The sequence below is a fragment of the Mustela erminea genome, chromosome 1 (genome assembly GCF_009829155.1).
Source record: "Mustela erminea isolate mMusErm1 chromosome 1, mMusErm1.Pri, whole genome shotgun sequence".
Classification (NCBI taxonomy): Eukaryota; Metazoa; Chordata; class Mammalia; order Carnivora; family Mustelidae; genus Mustela; species Mustela erminea.
This window is the reverse complement of record NC_045614.1, coordinates 38,462,014-38,489,379: the sequence shown is the minus strand read 5'-3', so window position 1 is coordinate 38,489,379 and position 27,366 is coordinate 38,462,014. Positions and strand designations below refer to the sequence as shown.

Here is a 27,366-nt window from a genome sequence, read left to right as displayed (position 1 = left end):
AGACACTTGACATTTAGAAGCAATATGTCCCGAGACCATTGCAAATATAATATTGGCTAAAAATTGCAGTCAAGAATCCCTGCAAAAATTTAAGGAAATCTTGCATTCTTAGGGAGAATTTTGTCATTTGCGTGAGACAAAATGTAAGATGATAAAGTGACTTTAAGATACTCGTTCATGAATGAAGAGATGAGCTCTTGAACTCTAAGCTTGCTTGTACATCCATTCAAATCAGTAACTCTATTAGTTACATATTCTTGCATAACAACTCATCACAGACTCAGAAGCTTAAAGCGACAGACCTTTATTAGCCCATAGGTGCAGACTGCCCTTGAGGATGTCAGCCAGGGGTGGATTCTCAACTTCTTCTTCTTTTTTTTTTTTTAATAAACATATAATGTATTATTAGCCCCAGGGGTACAGGTCTGTGAATCACCAGGTTTACACACGTCACCACGCTCACCATAGCACATGTGCATTCTCAACTTCTTAACTAGAGGCTGAGCTGGGAAGTTTTCCTACTCATGAGATTGTAGGCAGATCTGGGTCTGTGGCTGTGGACTGAGAACTTTCGCTTTCTTTCTTCATTTCTTCATTCCTTCCCTCCCTTCCTTCCTTCTTTCCTTTCTTTCCTTCTTTCTTTCTTTTTGAGACTAGCTGTCAGCCTCAGCACTTGGAGGCTGCCTGCCGTTCCTTGTCACAGGACCTTACCAATATCCCACTTAATTTATGGCAATGGGCTTCTTAGACAAAGCCAGAGAGAAAGAGAGACAGAGATTCCAGCAAAGATGGGTATTAAGATCTCCAATAATTACCTACGTGTAATCACATGCAGCCTGTCACCTTTGCTACATCCCATTGGTTAGAAGCAAATCACATTCTCATCCACACTCAAGGAGAGGACACTGCACACAAGTGTGAACCGCCAGTGTGGGGGAATGATGGGGGCAACCTTCAGAGTTTACCCATGACGGTATGTCTGCACAGTTTTAAGTACTACGAATTATGGTATTTGACTGTCTCTTGCGTAGTCAAAATTACCAATATTAATTCTGTAAATACCTAAGGTCTCCATTTGCCTAATCCCAAGAGTTCTTCCCTTACACAGCCAGCCAACATTTTTTTTTTTTTCCTTGAGCACCTGCTAAATGACAGCCCTGCCCTCATAGAATTATAAACTACTGGTATAACTGTAGGCAAATCCTAGGTACTCAGACTTGCTCACTCTTTGTTTTCAAGACATTGTGGCAAAAGAGAACTTTCTACCTATTCCTTTTCCTAGCCTCTATCCCTGCCATTCTTTCCCTAGCTCCAAGGGGAGAAAGGGTTCAAAGTTTGGCATTTTCTTTGCTTAATAGCTCATTGAAATAATGCTGTGAGAGTAGGAGAAAAGCTTACTTGAGTTGATACTCAACTTCCTCAGAGAGGAGTCCTTGGGAATCCGGAGAGAGGTAAAAGGCTAATGGCATGGTGAGTTATCAAAGATGGAGGGACATCAAAGAGAGGAGAACAACTATGTGTACCCATGGGACATGGAAGTGGGTTGACCCAATCTGTGACTTCATAAGGAAAGTAATGACCTGCCTTGTGCCTTCTTTATGACCTGTTACTAGTGGCTTACATATCTCTTAGGCACATGGGCATGAGTACAGTTTACAATTCTAATTTCCCCAAGTTTTCAGTGTGGATCAGGACACTCTCATCCTTAAAGGAAGAAAGAGTATCTGAAAAGGACACAGTTATAGTTTCATTCCAGATGATTCTGGAACATTCTTCAGGGTCAGAGAAAACTCAGCCTTGTTATGAAATATTTTAATGTCCTCTCAAGATAGAAAAAACTTCTTGGGAGAAATTCTCAGAGCAGAGAAAAGGTAAACTGTTTACATTTGCTCCTTGCCCTCTTCCCGTTGAGCACAGAAAGTGCTATCTTGTTAGCAAAAACAAACGAAAGGGGTGCCTCCTTGTCTCAATACATGGGGATTTATGCAGGCAACTGGTATTAGTGTTAATGGGTGTTAGACGTGTAAAACCCAGCCCTTCAACATGATAATACATAATACACCCCTTAATTTTTAATTCACTCGGGTCTCCATTTTAAAGCATTTTCTTGTAGTTTGTCCTAATTATAATCATTTTTAATGACAGCTTAAAAATTTCATCCAACTGTCTTATCACATACGGTACTTAATTTCTCAAGTGAACAGTTTTACTGTACACCATTCTGGGAATTTTAAGAACTAAAACATAAAAGGAAAGAAAGTCCTTTGTATGGTGAAACTAGATGTTAATTGTTCTAATATACATAAAGAGACCAAAGCAGTTTCTTGAAGCTGGGGACTGGCCTTCCTGCAGAGGCTTCTCCATCTCCTTTCAAGGGAGATTCGCCAAAACCCCAGGGGAAAAAAGAAGAAAGGGATTTTTTTTTTTTTTCATTTTGCTCGGTTCTGCCAAAAACCAGAACAGGGATTGAATATTCATTGTTGTATTCTACATGTTGAATAGACAGTCCTGTTTGCTTAGACCTAAGTGGAAACTACCCAGCTAGAGAGAATAACGAGCTGACGACCTTAGCCATACTATATTTGGACCAGCTTGTTTGTGAGGTTGTTAGCGGCACGATGAATTTTCTAACATTTGCTTGCAACTCTTGGGGAGCACTGACCTCCTGGTATGGTGTGTAGCTTACTGGCACCCAGAAAGACACAACTGATCACAGAGTTGTTAGACTGCTTGGTTGTAATTAATCATGAGCCATCTGTAGGATGTAGGAGGGTTAGAAACACACACACACACACACACACACACACACACACAGAGTTTTTTTTTTTTTTTAAATCTGGCAAGTTAAAATACACTTAAGATTGCAGTTTCTTTCCCATCTTCAGTGGTATTAATAGCCAGGTACATGGCTCCATCAAATGTTTCCTGGGGTACTTTTCCCCACTGCCCTTAGCAATCTGACCTTCTGTGTTACCCTCAGTTCCTGCCTCAGGACCTTTGTGCTGTTCCCTTTCCCTGTGCTCTTTTCTCTCACAAACTGAGGTCTCTGCTCAAAATGCTACCCTCTGAAAGGTTCTCCTTGACTCTGATTTATCCCTATCTTCCCAGTCACTCTTTATGGTCCTATTCTGCTTTTTGTTTTTCTACAAACCCTTTATCATGCCTAAAATGATCTCATATGTTGTAAACGGAAAATGCTTCACTTTCAACAGCAATTGCCTAGAGGACCCCAAAACCCAGTACTGCCCTTCATCATGACTAAAGTGCTATGACGCACACTTTGAGTGGCCCCCCTTCACCAGACCTTGGTGAGACCTCAAAAACACTCTTCCTTCCTGACCATTAGCAACAGGACTTCCCATGGACCTATGCACTCATGGGCTCCTAACTAGAGGGCTAGTTTTCAGTCCTTAATTTGCACAACTACTCAGTGAATTTCTTTGGTGATGTCTATGCTCTTCCTTAGCAAATTAGTACATTGATTTTTGAAAATTTTCATATAATCCTACTTGTCAGCTCTGATGGTCTTTGTACTATTTTCCAGTAGTTGTCCAGTTCCTTATTTACTGTGTTTCTTCCACAGATATAAGTGACATGAAAGCAAGAGTTTCACCTGTTTACTTCCGGCTCTGTTTAGAACCTTCGCTAGCCTGCAACAGATGATTGATAACCCTACTGAATTATGTTGCTAAATAAATGACAGATTGTCCTTATCTTTGGTCTCAGCTGATACACACTGACTGGACAGAGCAATTAAACAGTACTTCTAGTTATTTCTTGACTATAAAGGCAACTGAGAGCAGAGGAGGGGGCTTGGGAAAAGTTAGTTTAGTTTCAAGATTATAGAATTGTCATAATTGAATTTTCCATTTCTCAATGTGATTTTTGAAGGGCTGAGTAGAACATATAGGAAAAAAAAAGGGCTAGATCATTGATGTAAGGGCTTGAAGAATTTTCACAAAATGAACATATCTTCAAGGTCAGCACCCAGATCAAGAAACAGAACATTCCTAGGATCCCGGAGCCCCTGTGCTCCTTCTGGATCTGTCTGCCAGGATGAATGACAGTAATTGGAAGGTTCCCCTGACCCCGTGCCGATCAGTCTCCTGGGGCGTGGTTGTACTGTTACTGGAACACATGGCTGTTTGATGAACTAAATTAACTATTGAGCTGGGAAGAGGCTTTGCATCTTCTCCTTTTTTGTAATGTTCTGGGGCTCCTGAGTTTTGTCATACTTCATTCACTTACAATTTTTTGGAGAAGCTGGGAGTCTCTAGTGGCTGCCCACGGAGGCAACAGAGGTTTTACTCTGTTCACTTTGTCTGGTAGAGACTGCATTGAAGTTTTTTCTCTTTCAGATTCCTTGGGTCACTCACAGGTGAGCACTGAACAGGCTGGGAAAATGAACTTTCATTACTTGTTGTAATTAACACTGAGGACATATTTAAAAGAACACAGGAAAACACAACATCTGTGACATTTACATTATTTAAACTGTGCTCTGGAACCAGCCACACTTTGGGAGCTCATGACCTCGAGGATACGCTGAGATCACCTGGGTATTCCGCATCCGGGGACAAAGGGAAGAGGGCACATTTTGAGGAATCACTTCCAAAGACCCAGTTTCAGCTGCTCTTGGGAGAGTTATTTCTATTAAGAACCTCCTAGGATTCTCAGGTAAGATTTGTCAAGAGTGACTTGGGGACTGGCAACCTGTTTCTCTTGGTAGGACAAAAAGCCAAAAGGAAACAAATCTAAACAAAATCCAGTAACAACAACAAGAACAACAAAAAAAATTCCCCACTAAATGCCTGTAACTCTTCTTGAGCAGACAATTTCCTTTTCCTGTAAAAAAAACAGCCCTAATAATAGAGTTCCTACCCAGTCACACACAAAGGTTTTCTACACCCACACAAACATTTTAAAGCTTTCTGAATCAACCAGCCACCAGTGGGTATGAACAGGAGTTTCATCAGGAGCCTGATGTTGAAAGTGACATTTGAGGGAAAATCTGGCTGTGGTTTGACCCTCTAGAGTTTGGGTACATCCAGATCTAACGTAACCAATGGGAAAAAGCAGCATTCCCCCTACCCCCCCCCCCTCAGTTTACTCCTGCCGGGCTCCTGTTCCAGATGGCAGGAAGGCACAAACGCTATTTCCGTGCAGTGTGCGGTCTGTCTTCACTTCCTTTTGGGAAAGGCCCAGGTTTTTCTGGATGGTGTGTGCAGAGTGTGTGGCTGTGTGTGTGCCCCGTGCATTGTCCCTCCCAAACAGTGACGGCCTTGGTGACTCTGTATGAAAGGGCTCTCGGGTTTGCCGTGTGATGATCAGAGCCCAACATTTACCCAAATAAGTTTACTCCAATCATGTGCCAGATGGAATGAAGACTGCAGGCAAAAACATTCTCTCTCTCTCTCTTTTTTTTTTTTTTTTGGATGCATCTCTCCCATCTATGTGCATGTGCTGTCTGTTTTGACTTCTTTTTGAGAAAGGAACAGGTTTTCCCATGTGTTTTATGTATGGCCAATATTAAGACTGATAGTGGTGTTCTCCCAATGGTCTTGTGTTGTGCTCCTACCAGTCACCCCTCAAGTGGCCCAGGGGACAGTTCCAGGGGTAAAGGGGGGTTGCAGAGCAGGTGTCATTTCCTTTTTGGTCTAGCATACCTAGGGAGTGGAACTGAAAGCCAGTGGCTACCGCTGCAGGTGAGTGAGCTTATGACCACAAAGGCAGTGGGCAAGAAAGCTAAATTCCCTTCCCCTGTGTGGCTGGGCCAAGTCATCCCGTGACCCTTCAAGCAGAAGGGGAAGTTGCATCCACTGTAAGTGCCGGAGGGTAAAAGTCACCGCCAAATTAGTAGCTTCCAAATATCATTTTCCATAAAAACTTCCTGATAAAAAGCATGTTAATACCCAATGGTTAGTGGTTTTTATGATGGCGTTAAACCATTTGTGCTGAGGCTCTGCTCTCCATGCCGTTTTCCTCACCAAGGAATGAAATTGGCTGCTCGTGCAACGTTTGTGCGTTTTCACTGTTGCTATAAAATCAGCCCCCAGGAGAATTTTAAGTCTTCTTGAATTGCTTTTTAGCACCGACTAAGGAAGTAAAAGTTCTAAAACTGCCTGGTTACAGACAAATCACTTAAAAAGCCAGCTCTGTACTGGCAAAGTCATGCTATAGGAAACGTTTCAAAAGGCAGATGATAACAATATGAAAGCTAAGTATTGTTATTTATTTAACAAACGAGGCAGGCTGTCATTGAAAACTAGGAGACTCCAGGAACTCTTTAAGGTCATGCGAAATGCCAGATCCTTGTTGTAACAGACGTCCTGCTATAATGCGCGATGATGTTTATACACGTATGTCTTGGCTGGTGGACTTGTTTATAAACAGCAATACAAGCACACATTCTCTATTCAATAAAAGTTTATTAATCCATTGCAAGTTGATTCAAAATAGTACCTATGTGAAGCCATTCTCCAGGTGGCCAGAATCATTGCATCTTCCAGTGAAAAATATAGAATAACCTAGGTTTAGTTCAAGTCTAATACATGGAAAGTTAAACTAATCAGAGTTAGTTGTTATGTTGCATATATCCTGTGTACACACAGTTTTTACAAAATGGAGAGAAGCCAGAATCAAAGACTCACCAGGAAAGGTCAACAGCATTTTAGACGTGGGGTTATTTGACATGTTTGACTTGGTCAGTGTTACTCTTCCCACCGCATGGCGAGCCCCTTCAGGACAGATACCTGGGAAGTCATCTTCCTACTCCCTGTTCCCTGGCCCCTGTAGTGGCATTCTGCACCTAAACATGTCCAATAAGCAGAAGCTGTCAGAAAATTGGTGCCGTTTGTGTACTGTCAACTTCAGGGGAACGACACTGTTTCATTTCATTTACTGGCCAAGAACATGAAGATCATAATAGAAAAAAAAATTCTATCAAACAGGATGACAGATTTGGACTGGTTTTAATCAATGGACAGTGAGACCCTCAGTCCGGAAATCCACCTGAAAGGGGTTCAGTGTAATCCGCATGCCTTAATGCTCCCTGGCTTCTATGCAGTGACCTTGGGGTTGGCCATCACGCTGGTTCCAAATAACCTCTCTGCCTCACATGTAACAAAGAGCTAGGATTGTAAAATCCGGGAAAGACATTTTAGAAATGATAAACAACCCTGAGGGTTTGAGTATTTATTCTAGGCTGCTTATGATGACATATTTTCCTAACACTTGTCCGGGTGCCAGGTAATGGCAGGGTGGAAAATCACATTCCCCAAATAAGTGAAGGGTGTGTCACCCTGAACCCGCCTCTATCTCTAGCCAACTCTATCGATAGCTGAGAAAGAGACTTTAAAGGTGCAAGAGAGATTTAATTCCTCTCAAAATGTCTTTTAAGAACCTTATGTTCCAAGAAGCCTTCCTTTTCTTCCTCTTTCGTTCGTTCGTTCTTTCTTTCTTTCTTCCTTCCTTCCTTCCTTCCTTCCTCTTTTTCCTACTTCTTCCTCCTCTTCTTCTTCCTTTTTTTTGACAACTTTTTTTTTTTTTTTTTTTTTTTTTGGACAGCTCATTGTCAGTGTTTGCTAATTTGTGATCTTTAGAAATGTCTAATGTATTTTCAGGGCTTCTGCGTACCTTTAGTGAGAAAGGTTTCTCTGCTTAATTAATTTGCCTTCCTTTTTTTTTTTTTTTGTTTTTTTTTTGTTTGCCAGACAGGGTCTTCTGCTAAAAAATCTTTTTTTTTTTTTTTTCTTCTAGAAAGCAAAGAAGGAATTGGAATAATTTTGCATGTCAGTTTTAGAACATTTTATATGGGTAATTTGGGGTTTGAGCTTGTGAGAAGAGATATAGGAATCACATTCCTCTCATTTCTAACACTGCGTTCTGTAGAGTGTTCTCTGGAAGGTTCACTTAGTGTTTTCTATTAAAGTCTGACTTGAAATTGGGATTCCAGAAGGAAGCGTGTATACTTTCTAAGCATACTGCCACTTTCCCATTGTAAAATAGCCCAGTATAAAGTTTCAAACACTATACAAATTAGGGATGGTCATTAAAATAGTCACCCAAGATGCCTGTATGTTTTCCCCTCAAGTAATTAAATTTACCCATGGACGTTAAAAGCTGCCACAGAAAAGGAAACATAATTTGTGTAAAAATCAGGGCTGGGAAGTTGTCGCTCCTTGCTGAAAATTACAATTCTCATAGCATGTGGAACCGTAATACCGACCTCATGCTGGTCAAGTAAGAGACCATTATTACTGACAAGGAAAACGGGGAGATTTGCAATTATGACTTTGTTCAGCTAGGGGTTGAAAAGTGCAGACAATTTATGCCAAATATATCTGATGTCCTGCATTTTTTGATGTTATTAGTAGACCTGGCTTTCACATTTGCTGAAATTTGCATGGGGTATGCCCTAGCTCCGGGGAAGAAAGGAAAAAAAAAAACAACTTGTGTTTTGGGGACCAGATCAAAGCCCGCAACCTCCAGAGAACATGGAAAACTGGTTCCTTGGGGCCAAAGAGTATTTCTGAACGATGTCAGAGATGTCACACAGGGGAGGACCATTTTTCTCCTTCCTGAATGTCCAGTATTAAGCATTTGAAAAAAATGCAGGTGTGTTCCAGGATACACGCAAGTAGACCATCTCATTTCGTCAAGGGAAGGTGACCTGTGCAGTCATACAGGGTCCTCGGTGCAGATGGTCTGCGCTTGCTCTGGTACTTTGCTCTTTCCACTCTTGAAGTTTTAAATAATTTTAGCTTCGAACCTGTGCTTTGCAAGTGAAGGCCAATGGGATGGCAGACCATGCGTGAGAACAGAGGAGATGTAGGTCACATGTGTGCTCCTCTCTCTTTGCCACTTTATTTCCATATAGCCTTTGAGCAGCCCCTGGAACACAGAATTTGGGGAGAGGGCCAAGTCCTTGGTACGTGGGACTTAAAGTGAGAAGAAAAGGAGCATGTTATGGAAGCCCCAATTTCCAGAAGGTATTGGTAGAATGTGGGTGACCCAGGAGGTAAGGTAAAAATAGTGGAGTTGCTTTTGTGCCGTGTTTCTATTGCTGCGGTAAGAAGGAGGGATGAGCCTCATAAGAGCTATGAAATATAAGTTGTGTAATTTTGGTGATTTCATGCATGACTTAAATGCTCTTATATTTGCATTTAAAACTGGCAGGGGCACATATAAAGATGAATGGTAAAGATCGTACTAATGATTTAATTCAACTTTTCTTTACTGAGAACAATATCAAACGACAAACAAGAAACACTAGGTGAAGTTGAGAGAGAGAGGGGGAAGACGACTGAAGAAGGAAAAAAGAAAAAAAAAACTATATTTCAGTATCTTCATTGGTACTTTTCCTCTACTTTTTGAGCAACATGTCCTGCACTTTTATTTTACACTGACCTACAAACTCCTAGCTGGGGTTGATTAGGAAGATGGAAACCACAGTAGCTATTTCAGCAGAGTCATTTAACGTAAGGGATACTATAAGGAACTGGAGAAACAGGCATGGATGGGCTGAAAAGGCAGAAAGAGGACACGGAGGTAATTTGGATAGTCAAAGCAGGCAATGGACCGTCACCACTCCAATGGCAAGGAGAAAGGGGACGAGCTGGGGTCAGCCACACCCAGAGCTCAGAGGTGGAGCCTTGTAGAATGGGGCCCAGATGCTAAGGAAGGACACAGACGGGCTGGTGCTGGTACCTCAAGAGCTCCCAAGAACAGCCCCACAGAGCCAGGGTGCAGCCCTGTGGGAGCAGACATGGCGTCTTGTGCTGGTACCGCTGGTGGAGCATGGTGGGCCTGCTTCTAGAAACTGGACCAATAGTCTTGAAGCTGACTACTGTAGCAGGACTGGGTGCTTGGAAAGGAGCAAGGCCCTTCTCCTTCCTGTGCCTTTGAGTTGACTTTTAGTCGTCCTGTTTGGCCGACCTACTAGGAGCTTGGTTGGTAAAGGACAGACATCGTTTGTGGAGTCCCAGTGCCAGTGTCACTAAGGGTTGGAACTGAGAGACTTCCTTAATAACCAGAACATCAGTGAACCACGTTGAGAGCTCTGGGGTATTCATGGTTTCTTACAAGAGCCAAGTTTTCACTGGTGGCTACATGCAGTAGCTCTAAGAGGCATCCTGAGAGGCTAATGAGAAGTTTCCCATATGAACACCACCGATGTTCGAGGCTGAAGATATGCCTCATCTAGTCTCACCCACTTCTGGCCTTAGTCACTTCTACTCTCTTCCATGCCAGGCCCCTTCTTACCTCAGGATACTCTCAGGTCCAGAGCGCCCTTCTCCCAGATGTTCCCATGGCTACCTCTTCCCTACTTAAGTCTCAGCCCAACTACTTCTCTGTTAGAGAGGCCTCTCTTGACCTCAAACCCAAACAGCAACTTCCTCTCCCGCCCTGAGGCACACCCCACCCCACTGTACTCTTTTGTCTGTGCAATTGTCAATATCTACAATATGTGCTTGCTTGTTTAACATCTTCTCTGAGCTGGCTTGTCAGCAGCATGAGAAGAGAGAGGTGGTCTACCCTTTCCAGGGCTGAGATGATGCCTGGCATGTGATAGATACTAAATAAAATATTTGATTTTGGCTCCAAGTGGGAAGAGTCCTAGAGCAGGTGTTTTCTGTCATTAATATTATTAGGTGAAAGTGGAAGGTAGAGTTAGAATATGGTACTTTGCTAAAGTGGTACTATGACCATAGAAAACTCTATTTAAAGAAATATATAATCGAGGATTAAATACACTTAACTCATTGCAACTTTTTCTTGAGGGGGTTCCTGGTGTGTGTGTGTGTGTGTGTGTGTGTGTGTGTGTGTGTGTGTCCGGGCGCACTTCGGAATATAGAGTTTTCAGTGAACCAGTTGAAGAGTTGAGAGACTCAAAGAATGTTTTGTGGACAACCCAAATGTCCCCTGGTTGAATGGATATAATGTTGTATATCATATAATGGAACATTATTTGGTTGTAATAAGGAAACAAGTACTGATATGTACAGAACGTGGATGAACCTTGTAAACAGTTTGCTAAGTGAAAGGAGCCAGTCACAGAAGACCACATAGTATGATATTATTTATATCAAATATCCAGAAGAGTCAGGTTTATAAAGACAGGAAGTCGATTTGTGGTTGCTAACGGCCAGAGCGGTGGTGGTTGTGGTGGGATAGGGGAATGATATAGCTAAGTACAAGATTTCTTTTTGAGGTGACAAAAATGTTCTAAAATTGAGTGTGGTGTTGGGAGCATATATGTGTAAATATACTATATATTAAATATATGTATTATATATATGAAATATACAATATACTGCTGAATTACATACTTTGTATGGGTAAATTGTATGGTGTGAAAATTATAACTCAATAAAGTTATTATTAAACATACATGTTTTCTTATTCAGGATGGTATATGAAGAATGCACACTTATATTATCTCACACCCTATAGATCAGGGATGGATACACTATGGCCCATGGACCAAATCTGGCCCAGAATCTGTTAGCCTGTCTTTTTTTTTTTTTTTTAAATAAAATTATATTTGGAATGCAGCCAACCTCATTTGTTTACATACTGTCTACAGTGGCTTTCTTATTACAACATCGAGATTGAGTAGTTGTGACGGAGACTTCATTGCCCACAAAGCCTAAAATGTTTATTACCTGTCCCTTTAACAGAAAATGCCAACCTCTGTTTAGAAGAAAAAGATGGGCAGATGAATAATAGCAATGTCATTGAAAGAGCAGATACATGTCATGCTAAGTGCTACATAGCATATTAAAACAGAATATGCTGGAAATGGCCACCTGGAAAATTTCTGAAGAAAACCCAACCTTGTTGTGAGCATCTCTTTCTTTTGTCATCATACTATTGCCTAGATCATTCTATTTCATTGACTCTACCATTCCACCAAGTGTGAGAAGCACCATTACCATATGTACTACTGAGGAAGAAAGACTTGCTTTATTAAAATACAACACAAGGCCTTCTCATCATATAGAACTTCTATTTTATACTTGTTGAAAGAACTCTTCCAGATACATTTAGATGCATTTTTATCCTACATTTTTCTTGCACAGGTGACCATGCTCTGTGGCAATATGTCAAGAGAAACGATGGAACTCTGGGTAACTCTGGAAAGATGTTCTCATGCTTAGTATTTTATTTCTTGCCTCCTATCCATTGCTTCTTTTAGTCTCTCCCTCTAATTGTCTAGTCTCTAGTCTCTCTTTCTAATTGTTGCATCTGCCAGTCTCCTCTGTCTAGATGCTCCATATCTACTTTCCTCTCTCTTTGTCCCTTTCTCTGCTTCTTCTCATACATCCTTTGTGAGTACAAAGGACCTATGGATAGTGACTAAAAGAGACGTCTTGGGGCATAAAAGTTGAGAAAAAAAAAATGTGTGACTTGGAATCCATGTAGGATGATATTGAAGATGTATGGATTTTTATAAAGATTTTATTTATTTGACAGAGAGACACAGTGAGAGAAGGAATACAGGCGGGTGGAGCGGGAAAGGGAGAAGGAGGCTTCCCACTGTGCAGGGAGCCCAATGCAGGGCTCAATCCCAGGACCCTGAGATCATGACCTGAGCTGAAAACAGATGCTTAACAACTGACACCCCCAGCTGCCCCAAGAAGATGTGTGGATTCTAAGTTATAAGTAAGATGATGTAGAGAGGTTACAGGATAGTAAGCTAGTATAGTCAATGTTGTTTGGATTTTCAATTTGATAGGTTTTGTATGTGTGTGATCAGCTGATAATGCCTGGAGATATTCTTGTGTCCAGCCCTGCAGAGAAGGATCTCTCCAGCCCTCTGCTGGGACAGCCTGTGGTGACTGGAACATGCACCAACCAGTTCATGCTGGAGCTCTAGTGGCCAGAGCCTTGCTTCTGAATCGCAGTTCCTGCTCTGACCGACAGGGGGCTCTGTGGTGCCCAGCAGTCAGCCTGGGCATACTTCTCTCTCCTCCACCTTCACTCTGCTGTCAGTGGTACTTAAGGTGTAGCTACAGGCTAGGCGAATCAGGATCACCTGGGACCTTGTTAGAAACACTAAAGTTTGGGAACCACTTCTTAATAACCTACCTGGAGTGGAAATCTCTATCACCTTTACCAGTTCCTGGCCTGTGGGCCTGCATCTTCTGCCACAGTGGGATTAAAGGTGGCAGGAAGTGACCATAAATCTAAATTTAAAAAATTCATATCAGGTAAGGCTGTTCTTTGTGGGAGGGACTGCTCAGTTAGGGAAAAAAGGCCCCATGCTTTTTGCACTATTGGGTAGAGAACCTGTCCTTCTTGGGTGATGTGATAGGACAGGACTGATGAGCAAGGATAGCCTGCACAGTCCGAGAAACCCTCACTGAAGAAGCGACGCTTAAGGGGCATCTGGAGGGTCTTCCTACCCTCTTCTCTATTCCAAGTTATCCTTCACATGGATGACAAGTTGATATACTCAAAACACCTGTTTATTCACGCCACACTTCTGTTCCAGACACAAATATGGCTTCTGCCCCAAAGTCTATAACACCACCAGATTTAGCCTGCATTCCTCCATGGGACACAAGCTACCCATCCCTCCTGAAGGAGTCCACTTACAGTCTTCTCACTCTGCCCAAGCTTTCATCCTGTCCGCATGTGCTTCTCTTCCCCAGTACCAGTCTGAAGGCTCTCTACCTACAACTGTGTCACTGTGTTAAGCAATCACATTAATCATGCTGCTTTTACAAAGACCTTCTATGTGGCTAAACCATTAGCATCTCTATGCATTTTCCTTTTTCCACTATTTACACATTGCTTTATAATTGTCGCCTTAAGGTGTAAGAACTGCTTACCCATATGTATGCAACACACATACATCCATTCCCCCCACCCAGGTATTGTTAAGATTCAGATCTGATTCAAGTATTCATTTTTGTTTTTTCTGAGCCTACATAGTAGGTATTTAATGAAGGTCTGTCAAATTCAGATAGGAAAATGTGCCTTTTAGAGAGTTCTAAAGAAATTTTTGTGGCAGAGTTACCACCGCATTCATTTTTCCTTAACAGCAATTTTGGTTCGGTGTGTCTTAAACCAACAACAGTGGTAGGGTTCACAGGAATTACAGAAAGTACAGGAAAGGAGACCCCTGCTTCAGAGGAAAGTGTACCCAAAAGAGATTAACGGAGTAGATTTTTTCAGTGTTAGTGATTTCATAAATAAGATTTTAAAAAGGAAGGATGAAAACCAAGAAAGATGAGAGAATAGATTGCAAACAGTAGAATTTTAAAAAATAGAACTATGAATCAAGAGATTCAATATATATATATTTTAAAGATTTTATTTATTTATTTATTTGACACAGAGAGAGAGAGAAAGAGAGATAACAAGTCGGCAGAGAGGCAGGCAGAGAGAAAGGGGGAAGCAGGCTTCTTGCTGAGCAGAGAGCTTGATGTGGAACTCGTTTCCAGGACCCTGAGATCATGATCCAAGCCGAAGGCAGAGGCTTAACCCTCTGAGCCACCTAGGTGCCCTGGGGTTCAATATTTTTAAAAATGATCATAATAGCAATTTTTTTAAAACCTATTTCTAACCTCCCGGTTTTTAAAAGTTTACTACCATGTAACTGCCCCATAAGAAGGACAATTTCCAAATTACAACATAAATGGCAAATGTCAAGGTTTGGAGGCAAGTCAGACAAGCTCTCCCAGCATCACTGTGCCCATTTCAGAGCACTGTACATGGAAGTACCAAGAGTGTGCCTTAGAAAGCAAACCCAAGGCCAGGAGGCTGCAGTGTAGAGCGCTGGTTAAGGGTTTAGGGTTGCAAATAAGACTGTTGGGGAGGCAGACAGCTGGTGTCAAATATCTGCTCACCCTTTACCAGCCGAAGGCCTTGGGCAGTTTATGGAACTGCTCCCGGACCGAGTCTGACAGTATTTCCGAGGTTGTCGGGAGACTAAAAGAGATACAGCAGGGGAAGCTCTTAGCATAGGTTTTGGCAAGTTATAAACACTCAATAAATGCTAACTATTGTACAAAGAAGGGGTCTTTCTGTCTAACCACCAGATGACATTTCCTTCCTTCTGGGTTTGCAGATTCATTGCAGGGGACTATCAAGCTATCTGCTATCTCACAGCAGAGGACTGCTTTCATGTTTCAGTTTTATGAGTTTCCTGGCTATCTGAGTGCTAGGAAATCCTTCATTTGACCAATGTGCCAAACCCATTTCCCTGCTAACAAACAAATGACAAGGGTGTCCTCCTCCAAAATAAAACATGAGCTTGAGAACGAAGGCATTTCCACAAAGAATAATGAGCACATCGAGCCCATATTTTCTGCCCCAGTCCAGGTGGCCTTCAAGGCAGGTGACAGCAGGGGCCATGATGGTATTAACTTCATAAGAGTAGATAAGTCAGCGGGAGCTACTCAATCACTTGACAGAAGTCAATTCAGAAGGCATCTGAAATGCCTGGCTTTAAAGATAATCATGTTAGGAATCAAAAAGTGGTCTCATGTTTGAGTCATGCCTTTCAAATGTAACAAATCATTATACCTGTCAAGATTTATGGACAGATGTATTTATGTTGACACTGGACCACTAATACTTTGACAAATGAGGGGCCTTGACATATACAGCAGATACGTCTAAGTCTGTTTCCCAATTCAAAAAAAAAAAAAAAGGGATGAAGTAGTGAATCATGACAAGCTGGCGATGTGGGCAGGCATGGCTCTGGGCAGGCTCCTACCGTCCAAGCCCCATCACTGCCCATTGCCCACTGCAGCAAGGCCAAACTGTTCAGCACAAAGGGCCTCTCTCACCAACGAGTAAGACTGGAAATGGCTGATCTGAAAGTCTAAGAAAGAATGAACTCCCGTGGAGGTTACCCACTCCCAGAAATGAACCTGACTCCCTAGCCTTAAAGCGTTTGTGGCCCTTTGTGAAGGAAGTGAGCATTTGATTAGCAGCTGGGAATCTGAATGTGGCGATATTGCAATGGCCTTCTATTCTAAGTTTATTAAGGAGGCTAATTCTTATCAGTGAATTAAAGTCAAGGCTTGATTCATAACCAGACACTTGGGAGAAATTTGCTGTGGAAAGAAAAAAAAGTCTCTAAAGAGACAATTAGATTTATGATGTATCATCAGAATTTGATAAACTTGCCATGGTCAAAAAGGACCTTAGATGGGATTTGTTAATGTAACAGGATCTATGGCATTAATGACTTTTGCAGATGGAATATTATTTCTACCTGCTTGTTTTTGGATAAGATCCCCTGATTTTTTTTTTTTTTAACCAACTCATAGTTCTTGCTTTAGGTAAGTCCAATCCATAGTAATTTCGTTCTTGGATTCAAAGAAGGAATTTCTTTATTATAGGACAACTCAGTGTGCACCAAGGTTTTTGCCTGGAGGAAACAGAGCCTGGAATGATGACAATGAGCTTCTTTATAGAGACAGAGATTGGGTATGGGTGTTATGGCAGAGAGGGAGAACTTGGCCCCACAGACTTCCAAGATAGCTTGGGTGGAAAACAAGGGTTCCATCAATGTATCTCTTTGTTTGGGCACACACATACTCTCCCCTTCTGAATTTAGTTGTGACTATGGAAAACAGAACAGTAAGAGGAGTTCTGCAGGCTACAGAAAACAACTACCTTAGCGTTCATTCATTCATTCAACAAATAAACATGAACACCTACTGTGCTCCAGACAAGATGCTAAGGCCCGGAGAAGCCCCAGTAGAATATAGCAGGTAGCATGCCTGCTCTCAGGAGCTTGCAGTCAAGGTGTGGGTGGTGTGAAGGGAAGGACCATCAAATAATGAACACACAGGCAAAGAAAAAGATAAATGCAGTGTGAGTAAAAGCTGTAAAGAGGATAAAGATTGTGGGGTAGAGAGCAATATGGAGGGGGAGCTCCTTTAGGTAGGAAGAGTAAGATACTTTTGTAAGATGATGAAGCATATCAGGAGAAGGCAGAATGGAGCAGCTCTGCCAAAGCCTGGTGTGCCAGATCGTGGGACCAGCGGGTACAAAGGCTCTGAAATTGGCAAACACTTGGCTTGTTGGAGGAAAAGAAAGGAAGCTGAGATGACAGAGGAGGAGTAAGTAAGGGCCAAGAGTAGAGAGGATCCACTGAAGGGGTTGGCACTTAGGAGTGGGATCATCTGATTTCAATGGGGGGGGAAAATATATATATATACATGTATGTATGTGTATATATATATATATATATATACACACACACACATACACAGCAATCAGAATATATATATATACATACATGTATATATATATATTCTGATTGCTCTCCCAGTGATTGCCTGGAGAGAGGTAAGAATGAGTGTAGGAAAATTTGGTGACTACCTGGTAATTAGGCAAGGTGACGGCAGCTTGGACCAGATGGACACCACACAGATGGAGAGAAGTGCATGGATTGGGGATTTATTTTGGAGTCAAAGGACTATAACTCCATAGTTTCTTGGAAGGTTGCAATTCTTTTTCTAGTAAGCACCTAAGATTTATATGGAGATTAATGAAATGGTACCCACACAGTGCTTTGAATTCCTTGGAGGGAAGCAAGGCATTATTTTCTTTACTCATATTATAAATTTATTAACTTTTAGCTCCTATACCAATGTGGGTATTTCACTAACAACTGGGGTCTCATTTAGCTCACCAGGTGCCCATGTGAAACAAAGGTTATATTATTATTGAAGTTATTATTAGAAAAACATAATAGCTTATGCTGAATACCACTAACAAAACTTAATTTCGTGTAACTCTGGCAAGCAGCTTTAGTTATGGGCATGGGCGAGCGAACTGGGTGATCATGTTTCTGATGTTCAATGTTCGCTTCTCCTGCTGGCTTTAAGGGTATTTGGGATCCTGAGTGATTCCAGCCCAGTTCATTTGGAATGAGAGCTTTGCACAGTGGTCAAACCAAAAAATTTCTCCAGAATTTAAAATTAATCTCTTGAGGAAGTGAGGGACAGCATGTTGATAGGGCAAAAGAAAAACCCAAATTAACTAGTCCTCAAGAAGCAATTAAACCCAGGAAATTTGGTTATAGGAGGAGGGCAATTTTAGAACACGCTTACGATTACATTTAACAAAATGCAATAAATGTAGGAAGAATATGCAGTCATATATTTTTCATTGTTTGGATGTGGATAAAATCAGAGTTAATATATTACCCGAGAGCATTCGAATCCTCTACCTCCTGAAGCCCTCGTCCTCCCAAACTGGACTGTACCACACATAAATTTCATAGCTAGTTGCAAGCACTATCACTTAATGTTTGTTTTTTAAAAACAGGAGAGCCTGCAAACCAAATAATACGTCCTCAGTGAGGCGAGGATGTGTAGAAATACTGGTTAGTATCCATGTTGACCAGGGTAAAAAATATTCTTTAACACAGACTTGGCAGAGAGAGATCACAAGTAGGCAGAGAGGCAGGCAGAGAGAGAGAGAAGGGGAAGCAGGCTCCCTGCTGAGCAGAGAGCCCGATGCAGGGCTCGATCCCAGGATCCTGGGATCATGACCTGAGCTGAAGGCAGAGGCTTAACCCACTGAGCCACCCAGGCACCCCTTCTTCTTCTTTGCTTGGTTTTATTTGAGGTGACAATGCTCTTGGGAACCCTCCCCCACTCAGCTTCCCAGCTTCCCTTGCAGCTAGGTTTGGCTCTGACAGTTTTGGCTAAACAGCTGTGAGTGGAAATCTGCTGGGTAGCGATTCCCGAAAGGTACTGTCTTCCTAATTTTTAGAAAGCCAGATTTGACTGCCATGTCTTTGTAAACATCTGAACCAAATACCCTTGATCTTCTTTTTCTCCTTTGTGCCAGTAACCTGGATGTGAGTCCTGGAGGAGGAGCAGACATATTGACAACAGGAGGCAACGAGCGTGAGGACAAATGTTAACTCTCTAAAGAGGCCGTGGAAGTTAGAAAAAGCCTGGGCCTGGCCTGCCTTGTTGAGCTGCAGTGACCATCCTGGTTCCAGATTTGCTAATACAATTCCAAGCCACACTTGGCGTAGTTCTCTGTTACTTTCACACTACCCTGAAGCAGGATTACGCATGGAATTCCCCGTGGGTCTATATGTGTAGAAATAAACACACACAAACACATATACCATCCCCACCTAGGCTCTATCTCTAAACATACCGATTCGGAAGATCTGAGATGGAACCCTAAGCATCTGTCTTCAAAACAAACAAAAAAACAAACAATAAAGAGCCAAAGCTCTGTAGGTGAGATTGAAACCCTCTCTTCAGACAACTTCTGGGAAACTTGGATCTAACTCTTCATGCTGTACATACCCATCCATCTCTGTCTCTGAAAATACTCCCCTCCAGAAAAGTCCTATCATTTAAGGCTTCCTAAACTTCTCAGTCATATTTGGAATGTTAGTGGCAAGAACTTTTTCTTCCATTGCCCCAAGAATGAAACAGGGTTTTTTGTTATACCCAGAGCCTTTTCTATTTTAGCCATTTGAGAAGAACACGAATGAGAGCAAGCAGGAGTTCAGTCATGGCTAGCCAGTCCAGAGCATTGTCAATGGGAAAGCTTCAAGAGTGTGCCTAGTAAGGAGTTACAATTATTGCATCCCTTAAGTAATTAAGATATTTCAAGGTGGCTAAGTACTGGCTGTCCCTGGAAGGATTAGCATAGGGCCATAGGGACATCCAATCCAGTAGGGGTGCTCTGGGACATCAGAGTGGAACTCTTCCTAAAAGTAGGTGGTAGGTGCATGGATATTTGCTCTCCATATCGTAGGGCATTAGAGATATGCTTGTATATAATCATTCATTAACAACATTGAGTAATTCAGGCAAAGGATACTGGGCCTTTTCTTTGATCAAAGAATATAGAAACACAGCAAAACAACAGCCAAACAAAGTGTTCCATACAAATTTTCCCTAACAGTGAATGATTCCAGTTACCAGTTTTCTTTTCTACCGCCTTAGTACACAAATATTCATGATGAACGGAATCTTCTATAATAAAATACAAACCCTGGCTACATAAGATAACTCATCTCTAAAGTAAGGAGTGTTTTATTTAGAGTAGTAAGGGAATAATGACTTTCCATTGACACTCAACTTATGGAAGAGAGGCAGGTCATGGAAGGTTGGACATCTATCTTGTTTTATTTCAAAACAAATGCTCTTTTTATCTTCCCCTCTTGGACCACACGTTCCAATGATCTGCCCTGCCGTGGAGAGATGCAAAAGTGGACAGATTCCCACAGAGCAGGTGAACTCACAATGGTATAATTTTAAAAGCTACTTACTTCCTATCCAACCTTATACCCTCCTCAGAGTTCGGAGCTGAGTTAGACATTTGCAGACATGCCTTTCCTTCCTTCCTGCAAACACCGGAGGCTGAAGCAAGGCAGTGCCAGGGAGCAAGTGTGTGAGGGCTGTGCTACCCCCATGGAGAGTCCACAGCTGACGATGCTAACGAAACTCTTTCCTATTGAGTCAAACAGTGGACTCAGAATCTACCCCACGGCACTGCCAACAGTCTCTACCACTCTGCTGGAGATGACAAACCCCATGGACCTATTTACCACCACGGCTGAAAGTTGAAGACCAATTTCCCACATGAGTGGGGAGTAATGAATTTCCCAGCCACACACTCAGGCTTCTCCTTTGTGCCGCTCCACCTGGTGATGTCAGCCAACTGGCTAGTAGGATATTGAGATGTTAGAGACCACCTTACTGAATGAGGTGACTTCCTCCTAACTTCCTTAAAACACCCAGGACAATCATTCTCAAAATCAGCATGCATTAGAAGGACTTGTGGCACCACCCCCTCACCCCCATAGAGTCAGGTGGCCTAAGGTAGGACTCAGGTCTTCCATAGTTGACACTTTCAAAACACTTTTCAAAAACCATCTCTGGATTGTTCTTCTTCCTCTTTGGAGAGAGAGAGAGTCAGTTTTGGTAACTCTGGGGACTCAAAGGGGTACCACATAAAAGGTGAAGTGCATACCTCTTCTAGTCCTCACTGTTCCTACCTGTTATGTTCAGACCTAAAAGTTCACACCAGACACAAAGATTTGTCCTAATTCTTCCACCGATGTACTCACTGATTCACCTCAAAAACAGAAAATTGCTGACACATAGATTCTCAAACCCATGTTGAATGTACAGACGCACAAGTCCAATTTTACTTCAAGAAAGAGCTTTTAGATGGGGCGCCTGGGTGGCTCAGTGGGTTAAAGCCTCTGCCTTTGGCTCAGGTCATGATCTCAGGGTCCTGGGATCGAGTCCTGCATTGGGCTGTTCGCTTCCTCCTCTCTCTCTCTGCCTGCCTCTCTGCATACTTGTGATCTCTGTCTGTCAAATAAATAAATAATATATTTAAGAAGGAGTTCTTAGAGGTCCCCTGAGATATATTTGATAATTTTTAGAAGTCTTTGCCCTACATCACTTCTTTAAATACTTTTGCAGGAACAAAATCATAACAGTTGTCTCAGAAGCTCACCCCAAAGTTAATGCTGTCAGTTGCAATGTGCCTGGAGTGACTCGATCAAGGAGCATTTCTGCTGCCTGGATACCTGTTCTGGATAACTGAGGAGAGTGTGGCTGTCAGCTGGCCCCAGAGCGTAGCACTGGCTGACAACGTCCTTTGTTGCACAAGCTGCCCACTATGCATAAAAGAACAAAGCTTGGAGCAGATACTGGCATGAGAGTTGTCCAGTTGAAAAACTGTCTCCATGTCAAATTTAAAATAGGACTTTATAAAACAGATCACACTTGTTCTGTGACACTCATTCACTTGTCTCGGCATCACTCAAGGTCAATGGTGCCAGCTGCTTTTTACATAAGGAAGGTATTGGCTGTTTTATGTCTTTGTAAACTCAAATGCCATATTCTCAGCAAGAGCTCATGCCACACAACTGTAGGACGTCACCTGACACACCTCTGAATGAGACGTAAGCCATCCGCTACCACAGGGCCACCTGTCCTCCAGGGACAAGAGAGCTTTCCAGATTCATGGGGAGTGGACTTCCAAATAATGGCCGGCTAAAACTGATTCGGCTTTCATCTCAATTCAGTTCCAGCACATTCTTACTGTGCATCTGCCATTTGCCAGGCTTCTTATAGGGACCTGGGGATATGGTGGCGATTCAGCCAAATGGGGTCGGGCCTCACAGAAATTTTAATCAGGTGCAGGAGTTCTCACCCCTTCTATGCCATCGAGCCCTTTCGAGGGTTAGTGATGCCTATGAACCTCTTCTTATGATATTAGTTTTAAATACATTAAATACATAGGGTTATAAAGAAAACCAGTGATAATGAAACTGTCTAAATAATTTAAAAATTTTGATATAATAATATATGTGTTTCTTTATTAATGTATTAAATAAATTCTTGAGGCATGTCTTATGACTACCATAATAGTGATGAGCATAAATATTTTAAGAGATCAGTAATAACTGTAATGTGTTATGAAATATCTATGCTCTACTGTTGACAAAGTTGGAATTGCTGCTACTACTGTGTTTTGTTGCCTCCATTCACAAAGGAAGGAAATGATGAATTTCAGTTTGAGGTTAGAGGAAAAAAGATGTCATTTTTTTTCCCTCCCACAATTAAGTTTGAAAAATACCCTCCCCCACCCCCAAATTTCTATTGGACCACCTGGAGGTTAGTCAAGTCAGGTAGAAAACACCTGGAAGTGGAATAGCCTATGAATGTGGTTACTCATCCACACCATATCTATATCTATATATCCATATAGAAGTAAAATATAATGCATGGCAGGTATTGTGATAGAAGAGTACAGATTCCCCTGTGTTACTTACTGTAGCCATGGGTGGAGGAAGGCTAGGACATTTGGAAGAAGTAAAAGGTAGGTTGGGACATAAAAGTAAAGTAAAGCCCGTGGAAAGTATTTAAGGAGAGGGAAGTCAGTACTGTTTCAGACAAAAGAAATCACACGTACAAACTCCATTAAGTAAAACAGATCATGCATGGAAGGGATAAGGAAAGTGTCAGGGGCTGGACTATGGAATGGTGCGTTGTCTGTGCTCGGGAAGGGCTAAGCGTCAAGAGTGGTGAAGATGTTAGATCACGAGGGGAGGCACTTCATGCTAAGGAACCGACCTTCATCCTTAAGAGCAGTGAGAAGCCATGGTGGGTTTTCAAGAAGTGTGTCAATTTAGAAGATCACTTTGACTACCATGTGGAAAGCAGCTCATGTGGGGTAAACAGAAAGAGGCAGAGAGACTCCTGGAAGGCTGCCGGGGCTAATTTGGCCACTGATTTGATATGGGAGTGAGCAGAACTCTGGGTGTCTGATGATGCCTTTACTGAAATTGTGATTGCAGAAAGAGATGTGAATCGAGGGCAAGGGAGAAATACTGAATGCAATTTTGAGTGCAGTAAATTTCGTATGCTTGTGAAAAACTCAAGTGGCCGTAACCAGAATGCACTTTTATATCTGCATGGAATCTGATGCACAGAAATAAAATATGGGCTGGAGATGGAAATTAAACTAATCTTTTTCTTGTTGGATACCAAACCAAAGATTCTAAAATTGGCAAAAAACTATATTGAATCACATATTATGTAATTATTTCTAAATACCATTTAATGCTATGCACCAGACATAATATATAATTTGGATGTATTTTCTCTGTCTTTGAAGAATTATACGATTGTGCTAACTTCACAGACAGGAAAACCAATACTAAGAGAGGCTAAGTAATCTGTAGATCAACAGTGAGTAAGAGACAGAACCAGACTTTAAACCAGGTCATGAGATGCTCAAACCCATGATCCCAAATAGTGTGTTCTAGGGATTCCCTAACTACCTCCCATGAGAAAAAAACACAACATTCCCTTAACAGAAAAGACAATAGAAATATCAGACTTTCTCTTTCTCTCTCCCTAAGAAGTGAACCAATTTCTACAAAATTTTCTGTACATTTTCATTTGAGGTCTCAGTTTATACCTAGTAAAATCTTATTTAATTATTTTATATTTATAAGGATTTTTATTTATTCATTTGACAGAGAGAGAGAGAGGGAGGGAGCACAAGCAGGGGGAGAATGGCAGTTGGAAGAAGAAGCAGACTCTCCTGAGCAGGGCACCTGATGCCGGACTTGATCCCAGGACCCTGGGATTATGACGCTTCACTGACTGAGCCACCTAGGTGCCCTCTAGTAAAATCTTTTCATCCATTTCATTCGTTTGTGTCAGATGTACTCAGTGTCTATTTATCAAATGAATGGAAATCCCAGCTTCACCTGAGTTGAGTTCATTAAGGAAGAAGAACATACACGAACATTTTCTGAATTAGGGAGAATTATGTTCGTGATAAGAGACACAACCCAACAAAGTTGATTTGGCTTAGTTCAAGGGGGAAAACAAGGATTATTTCCTGAATAATGGGAAAATTATCTTCTCTTCAGGATGGCTGGATCCCGGTCGTGTTCAAATGATGTCACTAGATTTGGTCTCCCCTGGTCCTTCCTGGGATAAGCTTTCCACAAGACTCTGTCCAGTAGCTCCAGGTTGACATCCTCTTGGATTCATTTCCAGGAAAAAGAGCTTCTTTATTCCAGTCATTCCAATATGATTCTTTGAATTGCCTCTCTTTGGTCTGGCTGGGATCACACGCTCAGTTTGAGCCAATCTCTGTGGCCAAGACGAAAGACTCTGATGTCTGGCCTGGTCTGAGTCATGGGTCCACCCTTCAAATGTGGGCGAGGATGAGGGTCCTCCCAAAACCATATGCACTAAGGGGATTAGAGGGGGTGGGACCTCCCCCAAAATGCAGCCTCTGCTAATAGTAAAGGGAGGAATATGTGCTGGGCAGGCAAAAACAACAGATGTCCATTACATTTGGCCACAGCAAAATAAGATTCTGGTTTGTCACAAAGAATGCAGTTTTCATATAAATATCTTTGTGTCTAGAGATAAGAATATTTCGACAACAGTAAGTTCCATAGTTAACTCTTCAATCACCAGGTGCTATTTCATGGGCTGCTTTGGGGTTCTAACTAGAATCGAGGAACATAACCAAGATGTAAAACTTTAAGGGCACCTAACTACAAAAAATGAAAACAACCATAAGCAATGTTATCTGGCCTCCTGTCAGGAATTTCTAGAGCTACATTCTCTGTGATTTAACAGAAAAAAAAAAAAAAAATCCCTGACACCAGTGTAACTTCTGTGTGAAGAATAAGTGACTAATCTTAGAGCAGAATAAGAAAATTTGCCCTCATTACCTAAACTCTATTTGGTTCCTGATTTTGGCTAGTGTGTGTTATCACTGTGAGGGAAACCTATACCGGATTTAGGCTAATGATTCCCCATTCTTTAGGTAGAGCAACTTTTACTTTTTGATGTATCCTCATAGACATCAATGACATACACAATTATGTAAATGTAACATTTAACAAAATAAGAACAAAATTCCATCCGTTAGAGATGAACTATAGCATTCTCAAGATGTGTGACAGTGTTAGTTTTGTTTAGAAGTAAAAGCAAAAGGAGTAACTAGCTCCCTAATAGAGCTCATTAAGCAAATACGTCATCGTCATTAACACTGTATTCTGTGGTGCCAATATTGGGATGCCCTGGGATGACAGATGTCTAGACGTTTCTTAAAGAATAAGTTCATCTCACAACAAAGCAGAGCAAAATTAGACTAAGGCTTTTCTTTTCTCCCTCTCCCTTTTTGTTCTTGGCACCTAAAGAGAGATTCATTAAAGAAGGAACAATAGGAAATTGTTCCAGAAAACTAATCTTCCTAAATATTTCAAGATCAAGAGAGGGAATATTAGTAGGACATAACTAACACTCATTGAGTACCTACTATGTGCATGGAATTTGGCAATTAAGAAAAAAACCTTTTTATTTTGAAATAATTTTAGATTTACGAAAGAGTTGAAAGAAAGGTTACAGAACTCCTGTGTGTTCTTTAGCTACATAGAATATTTATTATAATTAAGAAAGTTTGGAACAATACTGCTAGTGAATGTACAAATTTCATTTGGATTTTACCAGGGTTTTTTTTTCTTTTCTTTCTTTCTTTCTTTTTTCTTTTTCTGTTTCAGGATCTAATCAAGGATTCTGCATTGCATTTAGTACAATTCTTTTTAATACTTACATATATGTCCTTTGGTCTATGTGACTTTCATACAAATGAAACAACAGTTACTAAGAACTTATTAAGATTCCTGGTGGCAAAATCTCTGACATCAAATGCCGTAATTTTCTCATCCCTATACTGCACTTTGCTTACGAATTCATAAGTTTAGAAATTGATATTGAGGATATTTTTTGCCTAAATATCATTGCCAATTAAAGCATTTAAAATTTGTACTTTAAAAAACTCCCCCCTCTATAAAGTGTGATAGAGACATTTTCACAACCCGTGTTGATCTAAAACTAGTTGGTTATGGAGATCAATATAAGATTGTAAGAAAGCTACCAGCATTTGATTAATTCAAAAAACAGACATTTCCGTTCAAGATTCTGAACAAAGAAACAAGAAGCGGTTGAACATATCCTGCAGTCACTTGTAGCCTCACGTCCCTTCCTGCTTTTCAATGTACCGCCATGTTGAGTGGGGGAGGTCAAATGACCTGTTCCCTTTTGCACATATTCTTGGTGAAAGGTCCATTTCATGGGATGCTCCCACACTGCAAGCAAGAGAGGAATCCGCTCCACCTTCTTCCTACCTGGAGAGAGCCTAGGAGGAGGTACGAGACCTAAGCTTAACCAGTTGCAAATGGTTTCCCAGAACTTTGGATCCCTAGCAGATAACATGACAATGAAAAGACTGATCAGAAGTCAGCGGCCAGCCCACTGTGGCCATTTCTACTTCTTTTTTTTTTTTTTAATATTTTATCCATTTATCTGACAGACAGAGATCACAAGTAGGCAGAGAGGCAGGCAGAGAGAGAGAGCAGGAAGCATGCTCCCCGCCGAGTGGAGAGCCCGACTCGGGGCTCGATACCAGGACCCTGGGATCATGACCCGAGCCGAAGGCAGAGGCTTTAACCCACTGAGCCACCCAGGTGCCCCCGGCCATTTCTATTTTTAAACCCTGCTTCCTGCTGCCTAGGCCTCTGTTCTCGTCCATTTCTAAGCCAAGTTCTCTAAATGCCCATTGATTCTGTGGGTCTGCACCTCAAATTTCCTTCCCAAAGACTCCCTTTTATTTCCATGAACAGAATGGATTTCTGTTGTTTGTAACCATGTGCTGTAAGAGAAACACACAAGATCTCTGGTCTAAGCATGGAGAATTGCATACATGTTTATTAGGCTTTGGAGGCCATCAAAATGCTTACTTACCCAATTGTTCCTTTGTTGAAAACTGGATGTTGGCTTCTACCTTTGGGGGCCTGGAATGCAG

At 41.6% G+C, this 27,366-nt stretch overlaps 1 long non-coding RNA gene across 1 annotated transcript; it reads right to left on the bottom strand.

Annotated features, from left to right (window-relative positions):
- Positions 1 to 27,366, bottom strand: LOC116600640. The gene is made up of 3 exons (XR_004289739.1): positions 27,306 to 27,366; positions 4,249 to 4,394; positions 1 to 79 (listed from the first exon to the last, which is right to left on the bottom strand). It is a non-coding gene; the product is annotated as an uncharacterized LOC116600640 (long non-coding RNA).